Consider the following 13,108-nt stretch of genomic DNA (forward strand, 5'->3'; position numbering starts at 1 on the left):
CCTCCTCTCCACACTCCAAGGCCTTCCCCCTCTCCGGGACCCCCGCTTAAGGGGCCCGGCGCTCCCTCTCTGCTCCCCCCCCTCCAGCATTCCGGGGGTCCCCCAGCTCCGGGATCGCCCCTCTCCGCTCTCCCCACTCCGCGGCTACCGGGGTTCCCCCCCGGCTCTCACGGGGGCCCCCAAACCGCTCTCGCCCCCCCCGCCATTGCCCAGCCACCGCCAGGACCTTTTGGCTGCTCTTCTTTGTGCTCCCGCTCGGCTCCTCCCTCGGCTGGGCCGCCGCTTTTGGCGGGTTTCCTCCTCCGGGATCCACCCCCTGCAGCCCTTTCACCCCCTGGCCCAGCCCCCTTGGGCCCCCTTGCGCCCCCCTTGGGCCCCCCTTGCTCAATAAGTCTGATTATACAGACAAGCAATTGATTTTAACCCACAAAACCCAAATGTAGAACCCAGCACCCTGGGCCATGAACAAAGTGCTGTTCCTTGGGTCCCCCCCGCGTCCAAAGTAAAGGGAGAGGGGAAAAAAACCTGCTGGTGAGAGAGCTGTTGCAGTCTGGTCAAAAGTGGTGATTGCAGTCCAGTTGAGGGGGGTGGTCTCAGGCTGGTTGAGAGCGGTGAGCTGCAGTCCTCCTCTGGATCCCACGAGTGGTGGAAAGGTTCTGAAACTCCAGGTTTATATATTCTCCAGTTCAGGCAGGAATGCCCAGTCCTCCCCTCACAGTGGGCAATTCCATAAAAGGATGCTTAGTTTTTCTTTCAGAGCGGGCAATTCCATAAAAGGATAGGAGGATGCTCAGACCATGAAAGCATATGAGGGTGCTCAGGACATCCCCCCCACCTCGCAGGCCTCTCCTGACAACAGTTCCTGGGAAAATGGCATGGAAGGCCAGAGAATCCACAGTTTTGGGCTACACCCATCCAGTGAGGAATCGGTCCCAGCTGTTCTAACTAGGACACTGTGTCAGTCATCGCTGCCATCATCATCATCATCGGCCTCCTGGGAGTCGGTGTCTGGAAGCTCCGATACGGTAACTCCCGGGATGGGGGTCGGGAAGGGGCACGGATCCGCCCGGCAGCATTCCAGGGATCCTGTGCCATGGGTGCTGATCCCGCTTTCTTTCCATAGGGAAGAGGGAGGGGAATGGATACGACCCCGCGCCCACCAGTGAGTCCCAGCAGCGGGTGTGGATCCAGATCCTCTGGGCAGGGATCCCAGGATGGAGGCCGGGATTCCAGAGGGGAATGGGGGCCTAATGGCTGGAGTGGGATTGGAAGGGGATTCCAGCTCAGGGCAGGATTCCAGAGTGGGATCGGGTGGAATTGTGGACTGGGATCAGGACTGGATTCTGGAGTGGGATTGGGGTGGGAAGGATGAAGTGGGATTGGGGTGGGATGGACAGAGCAGGATCAGGTGGGATTCCAGAACAGTTCCTACTCTCCCTGGACTCCACAGCCGGCTCCATCCCCTGGGATGGGAACAGGGACATGGTGACTCCTTTCCCCACTCTCATCCCAGCAGGAATCACGGCCTGAGCAATCCCGGAGCTGGATCCACCCCTTCCCTCTCCCTGCGGAAAGGCAGGAGCTGCTGGCAGAGCTCATCCCGCTGCTCCCACCCACCCCGGCCCCCCTGCGGCTCTTCCCAATGGATCAACTTCTTACTTTTTCCCGTGTGAAACCCAGGACCGCAATTATTCCGGAGGCTTTAATTTGGGTGTGAAAATCTCCTGCTTTGGGCAATAAATCCTGGCTCCCTCCTCCGGCATCCGGCAGTTCCTCTGTGGGAACCAGGAATAGGAATGGGGACAGGGGGGAATGGGATGGCGACACTGGGGACAGGGATGGGGACACTGGGAGCAGGTTGGGGACAGCAGGTATGGGAATGGGAACTCCAGGAATGGGAATGGGGACATTGGGAGCAGGTTGGAGTCACCAGGAATGGGAATTGGGACACGGGGAATGGGAATGGGGACATGGGAGACCAGGATAGGGATAGTGGGGACAGGAACGGGGACCCTGGGAGCAGGTTGGCACAGCAGGAAGTGGGAATGGGGAGAGGGATGGGAACCCCAGGAATTGGAATGGGGAGAGGGCTGGGAACCCCAGGAATGGGAATGGGGAGAGGGATGGGAACGTGTCTCTCCAGGAGTTGGTTCAATACAAAGGTCGGTCCCTGGCTCGAGGCCACGGGAAGCCCCTTCTTTGGGAATGTCTGGGAAGCAGGTGTCAGAGGTTTGAAAAGAGGTGTTGGAATTGTTTCCCAGTGTCCCCCCCATTGCCATCTGTGTCTCCCGGGATGGGGTGGGTTGGAGCGGAGCCGCAGGCGCTGGGCAGGGGCAGTGGGGGGAGGGCGGCTCTCGGGGACACCGCGGTGGCCGCGGGGAGGGCGGGGGGTCCTTTGTTCGGGGGCTTTTGGGGTTTGTCCGGGACCGGACAGAGCGGGAGCTGATTTTGGCCACCTTGTTCTCTTTTCCTGAGAGGAAGTTTTTTCCTCCCGGGACACCTCGTGGAGAGCGACCGAGAGAGAGAGAGAGAAAGAGAGAGAGAGAGAGCCCGACCCATCTGGGAGCGAGGTGTTCTGCTTTGGGGACTGCCCCTGGGAAAAGGGACTCCTTCACTGCTGGCTGCGAGCACACGGGGCTGCCAGAGCTTTGAACTGCCGGGACAGTTTCTCCCCCCACCTGGGGATTTGGGACTTTCTTTGGTTTCTTCTGAAAGTTTTTGGTTGCACCATTTGTTGTTTATTCAGATTTTGTTAATAAAAAGCTGTTTCTTTTCCTTTTCCACACTTCCACCTGAAGTGTCTTAATTTCTAAGTTGTTCTAAGCCCACGGACCCCCCCCGAACGCCCAAGCCCCGGGGCTGCCGCGGGGGCCCCCAACGGCCCTCAGCCAATCCCAAAGCGCCCACGCCACCCGCGCCCAATCCCAGCGCGCCGCGCTGATGACTCATCAGTCGCCGGGAAGACGCCTCGAAAAAAGGGCCCCAACTGCGCCCTCAGCCAAGCCCAGCGCGCCCCAAACCCCCCAAAACGGCGCCGCCCGGCTGGTTTTGGGCTGTCAGCAGCTGTCCGGCGCTGGGCATGGAGCGTGTGCGGGGAGCTGGGGCCGTGCTGGCGGTGCTGGTGGTGCTGGGAGCCCCCCCGGCTGTGGGCGAGGAGCTGTCGGGTGAGTTGGGGGGGCGGGAAGGGTGTCAGGTGGGAAAGGGGGGGAAAGAGGGGAGAGAAGAGGGGTTGGGAGCCCCAAAAGTGAGTGGGAGGGGGGTCAGAAGGCCTACAGTGAGTGGGAGGGTGGTGGGAGCCCCAAAGTGAGTGCGGGGGGTCTGGGGATTTTGGGGCCGGTCGGAAAGGGGTGGGAGAGGGGGGCAAGGGGGTGTGGGAGAGCAGGCAGAGGGGTGCCCTGGGGGTCCCCGGGTTTTCCTTGATCCCTGGAGCGGTTCCCTGGGGCTCTGGGGGGATCGGATCGGCAGTGGGGGGATCCCCAGCCCCCCTGTCCATCCCCGGGGAGCTGATGGGGGGGTTCCTCCCCTGCCAAGAGCCGGTGCTGGGGTGTCCATGGGGCAGAGGGGGGTGGGAAAGGGGGGTCCGGGGTGGCCCCCTGAGCTGCCAGCCTGCTGTGGGGGGCTGGAGGATTATGGGTAGTGGGGGAGGGACGGGGCACCCCCTGACCCGTGTCCTGCACACACAGGGGTGTTCCAGTTTATGGTAAAGTCCGAGTGTCATGTCATCAACAGCACCAAGTGGGTGAGGTACGTGCTGAGGTACATCTACAACCGGGAGCAGTACATGCACTTCGACAGCGTTTGGGGGTCTATGTGGGGGACACCCCGCGTGGGGAGAAGATTGCCAGGGACTGGAACAGCAACCAGGTATGGATGGAGATCATGTGGGATTCTGTGCAAACATACTGCGGGTACAACTACGAGGTGTCCACCCCGTTCCTGGTGAACCGCAGAGGTGAGCGTGGGGCAGAGCGGGTCCCCTCGGGCCCAGCCCCGGGAATGACCCTGGAACCCCTCAAACCCTCCCTGGGAATTACGCCAGACCCCTCAGCCCCCCATGCGCCTCTCTCGAGTCCTTTTGCCCTATCCCAGTTCTTCCCAGTCCATCTCAGTCCATCCCAGTACCCTCCAGTGCTCTCCAGTCCACCCCAGTCAATCCCAGTCTCTCCCAGTGCCCCCCCGCATCTCCACCCCGCTGGGGCCACCGAGCTCACGCCCCTCAGCCAATCCCAGCGCGTCTCTCTGATGACGCTCCAGTTGCCAGGCAGACCCAAAACAAAGAGTTTCCTCCCAGTCCCGCTCAGTTCCTTCCCAGTCCAGCCCAGTCATTCCCAGTCCATCTCACTCCATTCCCAGACCCTCTCGATCCACTCCCAGACCCTCTCACTCCATTCCCAGTCGTTCTCACTTCACTCCCACATTTCTCAACTCTCTCACCAGTGTCCCCCCAATCCAGCCCCTTCTACCTCAGTCTATTCCCAGACCCTCCCAAGGCCATCCAAATCCCTACCAATGTCCTCCAAGCCCTCTCCCCTCCCTCCCAGTGCCCCCCAGCTCAGCCCAGTGTCTCCCCCGTCCCTCCCAGTGCCCCCCAGCGTGTCCATCTCGCTGGTGCCGTCGAGCTCCCAGCCCGGCCCCGGCCGCCTGCTCTGCTCCGGGATGGATTTCTACCCTGCGCCGGTGCAGGTGAGGTGGTTCCAGGATGGGCAGGAGCTGCCGGAGCACGTGGTGGCCACCGACGTGGTCCCCAACGGGGACTGGAGCTGCCAGGTGCTGGTGATGCTGGAAATCCCCCCCCGGCACGGGGTCACCTACAGCTGCCAGGTGGAGCACGTCAGCCTGGAGCACCCCCTCAGCCGGCACTGGGGTACGGCCCGGCCCCCCCAGCACCGGGGGGGCAACTGGGGGTGACTGGGAGGGAGTTTGGTGGGTGCTGGGGGTGATGGGAGGGGGGTTGGAGGGTCCTAAAGGGTCTGAGAGGGGCTGGGTGGGATCCCTGCAGGGGCTGGGAAGGGACTGGCAGGAGGTTGGAGGGACCCCCGGGTGGGCTGGGGGAGAGCGGGCCGGGCTCTGTGGGGTGCCGGGGGGTGCGTGGGAGGAGGTTTTGGGGGTGCTGACCCCCCGACTCCCCCCAGAGATGCCACCGGACACCGTCCGCAGCAAGATCCTGGTGGGGGTCGGGGGTTTCGTCTTGGGCTTGGTCTTCCTGGCGCTGGGGCTCGGCTTCTACCTGCGGGAGAAGGTAAAGGGGGGTCCCCAAATGGGGGTCGTGGCCCCCCCCTTGCTCTCCCACAGCCTCTGGGTCCTCTCTTCCCCCCCAGCCCCTTTGCTCTCACCCCCTTTTCTCTCCCCACAGAGCTCCTGAGCCGCCGGCGGCCGCAGCCCCTCCCCGTGGCCTCGGGCCCAGCCAGGACCCCCCAGTCCAGCCCCACCCACACTTTGCGGGGGTCGTGTGTGTCCCCAGCCCTGCTTTTGTTTGTATTCAAACCTCAGCTGGCTGCTCCCAGTGATCCCAGTAAAGCTTCCCGGTTCTCTGCAGTCCTGATTATTGGTGAGAACTGGAGGGGCTGTGAAAATCCCAGGAACGGGCAGTTTGGGCACTCCCAGACAAAAAGAACCCTGGAGAAAGGTGGTTTGGGCACATCTAGAGCTCAAAAATCTGGGGAACAGGGGATTTGGGCACTTTCAGCTCCTCAAATCTTGGAAAAGAGGAGTTTGGGCACCATCAGTGTCTGAAAAGCCCAGGAATAGGGAGGTTGGGAACATTCATACTCCTAGAAACATGGGGATCTGGGCTCTCCTAGACCCTAAAAATCCCAAGGACAGGGTGGTTGGGGCACTTCCAGACCCAAAAATCTTGGAAAAGAGGGGCTTGTACACACCCAGACTCCATCAAAATCCCAGGAACTGGGGGTTTGGGCACAATCAGGGTGACAAAATCCTGGGAACAGGGGGCTTTGGGACATGTCAGCCTCCCAGATACCCAGGAAAAGGGGGCTTGGAAACATTCAGAGCCCGAAAAACCTGGGAACTTGGGGTTTGGGCAATGTCAACCTCTCAATAACCCCAAGAAGAGATGGGTTTGAACTCTCTCAGCCCCCAAATATCCTTGAAAAAAGGGATTTTGTTTCTCCCAGACCTGCAAAATTGTGAGAAAGGGGGGGTTTGGGCATACTCAGAGTCCCAGAATCCCAGGAACAGGGGTTTTGATCACTCTCGGCTCCTCTAGTCTTGGAAAAGAGGGATTTGGGCACCATCAGTGTCTGAAAAACATGGGAACAGGGGGGTGGGGAACATTCAGACCCCTAAAATCTTGAGAACACGGGGGTATTGGCTCTCCTAGACCCTAAAAATCCAAAGGACAGGGGGTTAGGGCACTCCCAGAGCACAAAATATTGGAAAAGAGGGGTTGGACACTCCCAGACTCCAGAAATCCTGGGAACATGGGGGTCTGGGCACACTGGGACCCACAAAATCCTAGGAACAGAGGTGTTTGGGACAGGTGAGCCCCTCAAAAACCGGGGAACGGGGGGCTGGGACACACCCAGACTCCGAAAATCCTTGGAACAGGGGGGTTTGGGCAATGTCAGCCTCCCAATAACCCAGGAATGTGCGTTTTAGGTCTCCCAGCCCCAAAAAATCCTGGAGAAGGGAGGTTTAGGTTCTCCCAGAAACCCAAAATTGTGAAAAAAGAGGGGTTTGGGCACTCCCAGACCCATAAAATCATGGATGAAGGTGGTTTGGGCAAACCCAGAGCCCCCAGATCCCTGGAACTGAGGGGTATGGGCACTTTCAGATCCCAAAATATTGGAAGGGAGGGGTTGGACACTCCCAGCCCCCTAAAAATCCTGGAAACAGGAAAGTTTGGTTACTCTAAACCCACCCAAAATCTCGGGAACAGAGCCACAGAGCCACAAAATCTTTGGGAAAGGGATGTTTAGTCACACCCAGCCTCTCAAAATCCTCACACTGTGCAAGTCCAGGCCCTCAACATTAGGAAAAAATGGGCTTTTGGCACTCCCAGACTTTGAAAATCCTGGGAAAAGTGGCTTTGAGCACTGCCAGCCCCTGAAAAACCCGGGAACAGGAGGGATTTGGCACACACAGACCCCCAATATTGTGAGAAAAGAGAGGTTTGGGCACACCAAGATCCCATAATTTCTGGGAAGGAGGGGGGGTGTTGGGCAACGTCAGCCTCCAAAAAAATGAGGAACAGGGGGTTTGGGCACCCTCAGACCCCAAGAATCCTGGGAACACCAAGTATTGAGCAATGCCAGAGCCCAAAAATGTTGGTCAAAGGGCTATTTGGGCACTACTAGACACCCCCCCCCAAATGCGGAGAAATGCCCCCAAAAGTCCTGGAAAAGAAGGGTTTGGGTACAAGCAAAAATCCCGGGAAAAGGAGGATTGGGCACCCTCAGCCCCCCATCTCCCTCTTGTTTTGGGAAACTGAGCTCCGGGACAACTTTATCCTCTGTTTAAGGTTCTCCTGAGCTGAAATAGCCCTGGGTGGGCGTTTTTGGGTTGCCGTGAGCTTTGGGAGCCCTGGCTGGGCATTTTTGGTGGGCCCTGAGCTCCCCCCTCCCCCACAGCCCACGGACCCCCCCGAGCCCCCCAGCCCCGGGGCTGCCGCGGGGGCCCCCAACGGCCCTCAGCCAATCCCAAAGCGACGGCACCAGTGAGATGGACACGCTGGGGGGCACTGGGAGGGACGGGGGAGACACTGGGCTCAGCTGGGGGACACTGGGAGGGAGGGGAGAGGACTTGTAGGACGTTGATAGGGACTGGGATGGCAGTGGGATGGACTGGGAATAGACTGGGGTAGAAGGGGATGGGCTTTGGGGGCACTGGGGAGAGAGTTGGGAGATGTGGGAGTGAAGTGAGAACGACTGGGAATGGAGTGAGAGGGTCTGGGAGTGACTGGTCTGGACTGGGAAGGAAGCGAGCGGGACTGGAAGGGAACTCTTTGTTTTGGGTCTGCCTGGCAACTGGAGCGTCATCAGAGAGACGCGCTGGGATTGGCTGAGGGGCGTGAGCTCGGTGGCCCCAGCGGGGTGGAGACGCGGGGGGGCACTGGGAGAGACTGGGATGGACTGGGAAGAACTAGGATAGGGAAAAAAGACTCGGGACAGGCATGTGGAGGGTTTAGGAGTCTGGCGTAATTCCCAGGGAGGGTTTGAGGGGTTCCAGGGTCATTCCCGGGGCAGGGCCCGAGGGGACCCGCTCTGCCCCACGCTCACCACTGCGGTTCACAGTGAACAGGGTGGACACCTCGTAGTTGTACCCGCAGTATGTTTGCACAAAATCCCGCATGATCTGGTTGCTGTTCCAGTCCCTGGCAATCTTCTCCCCAAGTGGGGTGTCCCCCACATAGACCCCCAAATGCTGTCGAAGTGCACGAACTGCTCCCGGCTGTAGATGTGCCTCTCCATGTACCTCACCCGCTCGGTGCCATTGATGAAGTGACACTCGGACTTTGCCATAAACTGGAACACCCCTGAGTGTGCAGGACACGGGTCAGGGGGTGCCCCGTCCCTCCCCCATCATCCCCCATCCCCCCCCACAGCAGGGTGGGAGCTCAGGGGGACACCCCCGGACCCCCCTTTCCCACCCCCCTCTGCCCCACGGACGCCCCAGCACCGGCTCTTGGCTGGGGGGGAACCCCCCATCAGCCCCCGGGGATGGACAGGGGGGTTGAGGGACCCACCTCCAGTGCGGATCCGACCCCCACAGAGCCCCAGGGAACCGATTCAGGGCTCAAGGGACACCCAGGGACCCCCATGGCACCCCTCTGCCTGTTCTCCCACCCACTGCTTTCCCCCCTCTCCCACCCCTTTCCCACCGTTCCCACAATTCCCAGACACTCCCGCCCTCACTTTGGGGCTCCCACCCCGCTCCCATCCCTCTCCCACTCACTCCGGGCCTTCCAACCCCCCTCCCACTCACTTCTGGGGCTCCCACCCCCTCTTTTCTTCTTTTCTTCCCCTCTTTCACACCCCCCCGCTCACCCGACAGCTCCTCGCCCGCAGCCGGGGGGGCTCCCAGCACCACCAGCACCGCCAGCACGGCCCCAGCTCCCCGCACACGCTCCATGCCCAGCGCCGGACAGCTGCTGACAGCCCAAAACCAGCCGGGCGGCGCCGTTTGGGGGATTTGGGGCGCGCTGGGCTTGGCTGAGGGCGCAGTTGGGGCCCTTTTTTCGAGGCGTCTTCCCGGCGACTGATGAGTCATCAGCGCGGCGCGCTGGGATTGGGCGCGGGCGGCGTGGGCGCTTTGGGATTGGCTGAGGGCCGTTGGGGGCCCCCGCGGCAGCCCCGGGCCTGGGGGGTTCGGGAGGTCCGTGGGCTGCGGGGGAGGGGGGAGCTCAGGTGAACCCAAAAATGCCCAGCCAGGGCTCCCAAAGCTCAGGTCAACCCAAAACCGGCCACCCAAGGGCTCCCACAGATCAGGGGAACCTCAAACAGAGGATCAAGTTGTCCCGGAGCTCAGAGTTGCCCCAAACAAGAGGGAGATGGGGGGCTCAGGATGCCCAATCCCCCTTTTTTCCGGCATTTCTGGTTGTACTGGGTTTTAGTTAAACAAGATTACAACTTAGAAATTAAGAGACTTCAGGTGGAAGTGTGGAAAAGGAAAAGAAACAGCTTTTTATTAACAAAATCTGAATAAACAACAAATGGTGCAACCAAAAACTTTCAGAAGAAACCAAAGAAAGTCCCAAATCCCCAGGTGGGGGGAGAAACTGTCCCGGCAGTTCAAAGCTCTGGCAGCCCCGTGTGCTCGCAGCCAGCAGTGAAGGAGTCCCTTTTCCCAGGGGCAGTCCCCAAAGCAGAACACCTCGCTCCCAGATGGGTCGGGCTCTCTCTCTCTCTCTCGGTCACTCTCCACGAGGTGTCTCGTGGGGAAAAAACTTCCTCTCAGGAAAGGAGAACAAGGTGGCCAAAATCAGCTCCCGCTCTGTCCGGTCCCGGACAAACCCCAAAAGCCCCCGAACAAAGGACCCCCCGCCCTCCCCGCGGCCACCGCGGTGTCCCCGAGAGCCGCCCTCCCCCCACTGCCCCTGCCCAGCGCCTGCGGCTCCGCTCCAACCCACCCCATCCCGGGAGACACAGATGGCAATGGGGGGGACACTGGGAAACAATTCCAACACCTCTTTTCAAACCTCTGACACCTGCTTCCCAGACATTCCCAAAGAAGGGGCTTCCCGTGGCCTCGAGCCAGGGACCGACCTTTGTATTGAACCAACTCCTGGAGAGACACGTTCCCATCCCTCTCCCCATTCCCATTCCTGGGGTTCCCAGCCCTCTCCCCATTCCAATTCCTGGGGTTCCCATCCCTCTCCCCATTCCCACTTCCTGCTGTGCCAACCTGCTCCCAGGGTCCCCGTTCCTGTCCCCACTATCCCTATCCTGGTCTCCCATGTCCCCATTCCCATTCCCCGTGTCCCAATTCCCATTCCTGGTGACTCCAACCTGCTCCCAATGTCCCCATTCCCATTCCTGGAGTTCCCATTCCCATTCCTGCTGTCCCCAACCTGCTCCCAGTGTCCCCATCCCTGTCCCCAGTGTCGCCATCCCATTCCCCCCTGTCCCCATTCCTATTCCTGGTTCCCACAGAGGAACTGCCGGATGCCGGAGGAGGGAGCCAGGATTTATTGCCCAAAGCAGGAGATTTTCACACCCAAATTAAAGCCTCCGGAATAATTGCGGTCCTGGGTTTCACACGGGAAAAAGTAAGAAGTTGATCCATTGGGAAGAGCCGCAGGGGGGCCGGGGTGGGTGGGAGCAGCGGGATGAGCTCTGCCAGCAGCTCCTGCCTTTCCGCAGGGAGAGGGAAGGGGCGGATCCAGCTCCAGGATTGCTCAGGCCGTGATTCCTGCTGGGATGAGAGTGGGGAAAGGAGTCACCATGTCCCTGTTCCCATCCCAGGGGATGGAGCCGGCTGTGGAGCCCAGGGAGAGTAGGAACTGCTCCGGAATCCCACCTGATCCTGCTCTGTCCATCCCACCCCAATCCCACTCCATCCATCCCACCCCAATCCCACTCCAGAATCCAGCCCTGATCCCAGTCCACAATTCCACCTGATCCCACTCTGGAATCCTGCCCTGAGCTGGAATCCCCTTCCAATCCCACTCCAGCCATTAGGCCCCCATTCCCCTCTGGAATCCCGGCATCCATCCTGGGATCCCTGCACAGAGGATCTGGATCCACACACGCTGCTGGGACTCACTGGTGGGCGCGGGGTCGTATCCATTCCCCTCCCTCTTCCCTATGGAAAGAAAGTGGGATCAGCACCCATGGCACAGGATCCCCGGAATGCTGCCGGGCGGATCCGTGCCCCTTCCCGACCCCCATCCCGGGAGTTACCGGATCGGAGCTTCCAGACACCGACTGCCACGAGGCCGATGATGATGATGATGGCAGCGATGACGGACACAGTGTCCTAGTTAGAACAGCTGGGACCGATTCCTCACTGGATGGGTGTAGCCCAAAAGTGTGTATTCTATGGCCTTCCATGCCATTTTCCCAGGAACTGTTGTCAGGAGAGGCCTGCGAGGTGGGGGGGATGTCCTGAGCACCCTCATACCCTTTTATGGACTGAACATCCTCATAGCCTTTTATGGAATTCCCCACACTGAGGGAAGAACTAAGCATCCTTTTATGGAATTGCCCGCTGTGAGGGGAGGACTGGGCATTCCTGCCTGAACTGGAGAATATATAAACCTGGAGTTTCGGAACCTTTTTAGCACTCGTGGGATCCAGAGGAGGACTGCAGCTCACCGCTCTCAACCAGCCTGAGACCACCACCCTCAACTGGACTGCAATCCCCACTTTTGACCAGACTGCAACAGCTCTCTCACTAGTAGGTTTTTTTTCCCCTCTCCCTTTCCGTTGGACTTTGGGGGGGTCCAAGGAACAGCACTTTGTTCATGCCCCAGAGTGCTGGGTTCTACATTTGGGTTTTGTGGATTAAAACCAATTGCTTGTCTGTATAATCAGACTTATTGGGCAAGGGGGGCCCAAGGGGGGCCCAAGGGGGGTCCAAGGGGCCTGGGCCAGGGGGGGAAGGGCTGCAGGGGCGCGGATCCTGGAGGAGGAACCCGCCAAAAGCGGCGGCCCAGCCGAGGGAGGAGCCGACGGAGCCCATAAGAAACGAGCAGCCCAAAGGTCCTGGCGTGGCCTGCGCAATGGCGGGGGGGCGAGACGGTTTGGGGGCCCCCGGAGAGCCGGGGGGGAAACCCGGTAGCCGCGGAGTGGGAGAAGGCGGAGAGGCGGGAATCCCGCGAGCTGGGGACCCCCGGAATGCTGGAGGGGGAAGGAGCAGAGAGGGACGCCGGGCCACTTATCGGGGGTCCCGGAGAGGGGGCGAAGGCCTTGGAGTGTGGAGAGGAGCAGGGGGGCCTTGAGGGCGGGTGGGAGCCGATGAGCGCCAAGAGGTTTGGCGAGGGTGGGAGGCGAGACGAGGAGGGCTGGCCCGGCCCCGGAGGCGAGAGCTGGGGAGAAGTGAGCCCTGGGACCCCCCTGGCAACACTAAAGGGGACCCCGGCGAGTGGGAACCCCCTGGAGCCGCGGGACCCCCGGCAGCCCGGAAAAGGGGGACCCCCAATGCAGGCAGAAGTGTCATCAGGCCAGACAGGGGGACCCCCCTAACCCCAGAGAGCAAAGAGAGGGATTTCTGGGAGGGGTTTTTGGGCTTAATGTTAGTGTTTTGGGGGTTTTTATGAGCACAAGATGCCCTGTGCATTCTAGGGATGGACTTGGGCAGGAGAAACTCCCAAGGCAACGCGCTCACCCCTTGTTTTTCTCCCCTCCCCGGCGGTCGGGGCCATGCTGTTGTTCCCGATCCCGGCCGGCTGAGCCAAGAGCCCGGCCACGTGTGCGGGGCCCGATCCGCTCCCTGCTCTCGTTGCCCCGGGGCAGCCTCTGGTGTCCCCCCGGCTGTGGGGGCGTTTTGTTGGCTCGGGCACAGGCGGCCCTTGTGCGGGGCTGTGTGCCGGGGGGCTGCTGGGGGTCCCCGGGGGGTGTTTTGGGGCGGTGTCGGGGTGGGTTGTGGGCAGAGCCCCGTGGGTGGTCGGGGGGCTGCGGGTCCCCCCCTTGTTGGGGGTTGGTGTTGG

At 60.7% G+C, this 13,108-nt stretch overlaps 2 long non-coding RNA genes and 1 pseudogene across 3 annotated transcripts; 2 read left to right on the forward strand and 1 right to left on the reverse strand.

Annotated features, from left to right (window-relative positions):
- The first annotated feature begins 953 nt into the window (after positions 1–953).
- On the forward strand, positions 954–1,643 carry LOC115308154. The gene is made up of 3 exons (XR_003916475.1): positions 954–1,025; positions 1,124–1,162; positions 1,514–1,643. It is a non-coding gene; the product is annotated as an uncharacterized LOC115308154 (long non-coding RNA).
- Positions 1,644–2,964: 1,321 nt separating this feature from the next.
- On the forward strand, positions 2,965–5,428 carry LOC108639736 (annotated as a pseudogene).
- A 5,314-nt stretch (positions 5,429–10,742) lies between these two features.
- On the reverse strand, positions 10,743–11,432 carry LOC115308150. 2 transcript variants are annotated; one of them, XR_003916460.1, is made up of 3 exons: positions 11,361–11,432; positions 11,224–11,262; positions 10,743–10,869 (listed from the first exon to the last, which is right to left on the reverse strand). It is a non-coding gene; the product is annotated as an uncharacterized LOC115308150 (long non-coding RNA). The 2 variants fall into 2 exon arrangements; XR_003916461.1 differs by having other exon boundaries at positions 10,743–10,872.
- Between the last annotated feature and the right edge of the window lie 1,676 nt (positions 11,433–13,108).

Source organism: Manacus vitellinus, unplaced genomic scaffold (genome assembly GCF_001715985.3).
Source record: "Manacus vitellinus isolate BGI_N305 unplaced genomic scaffold, ASM171598v3 ctg7180002429988_pilon, whole genome shotgun sequence".
Taxonomy (NCBI): Eukaryota; Metazoa; Chordata; class Aves; order Passeriformes; family Pipridae; genus Manacus; species Manacus vitellinus.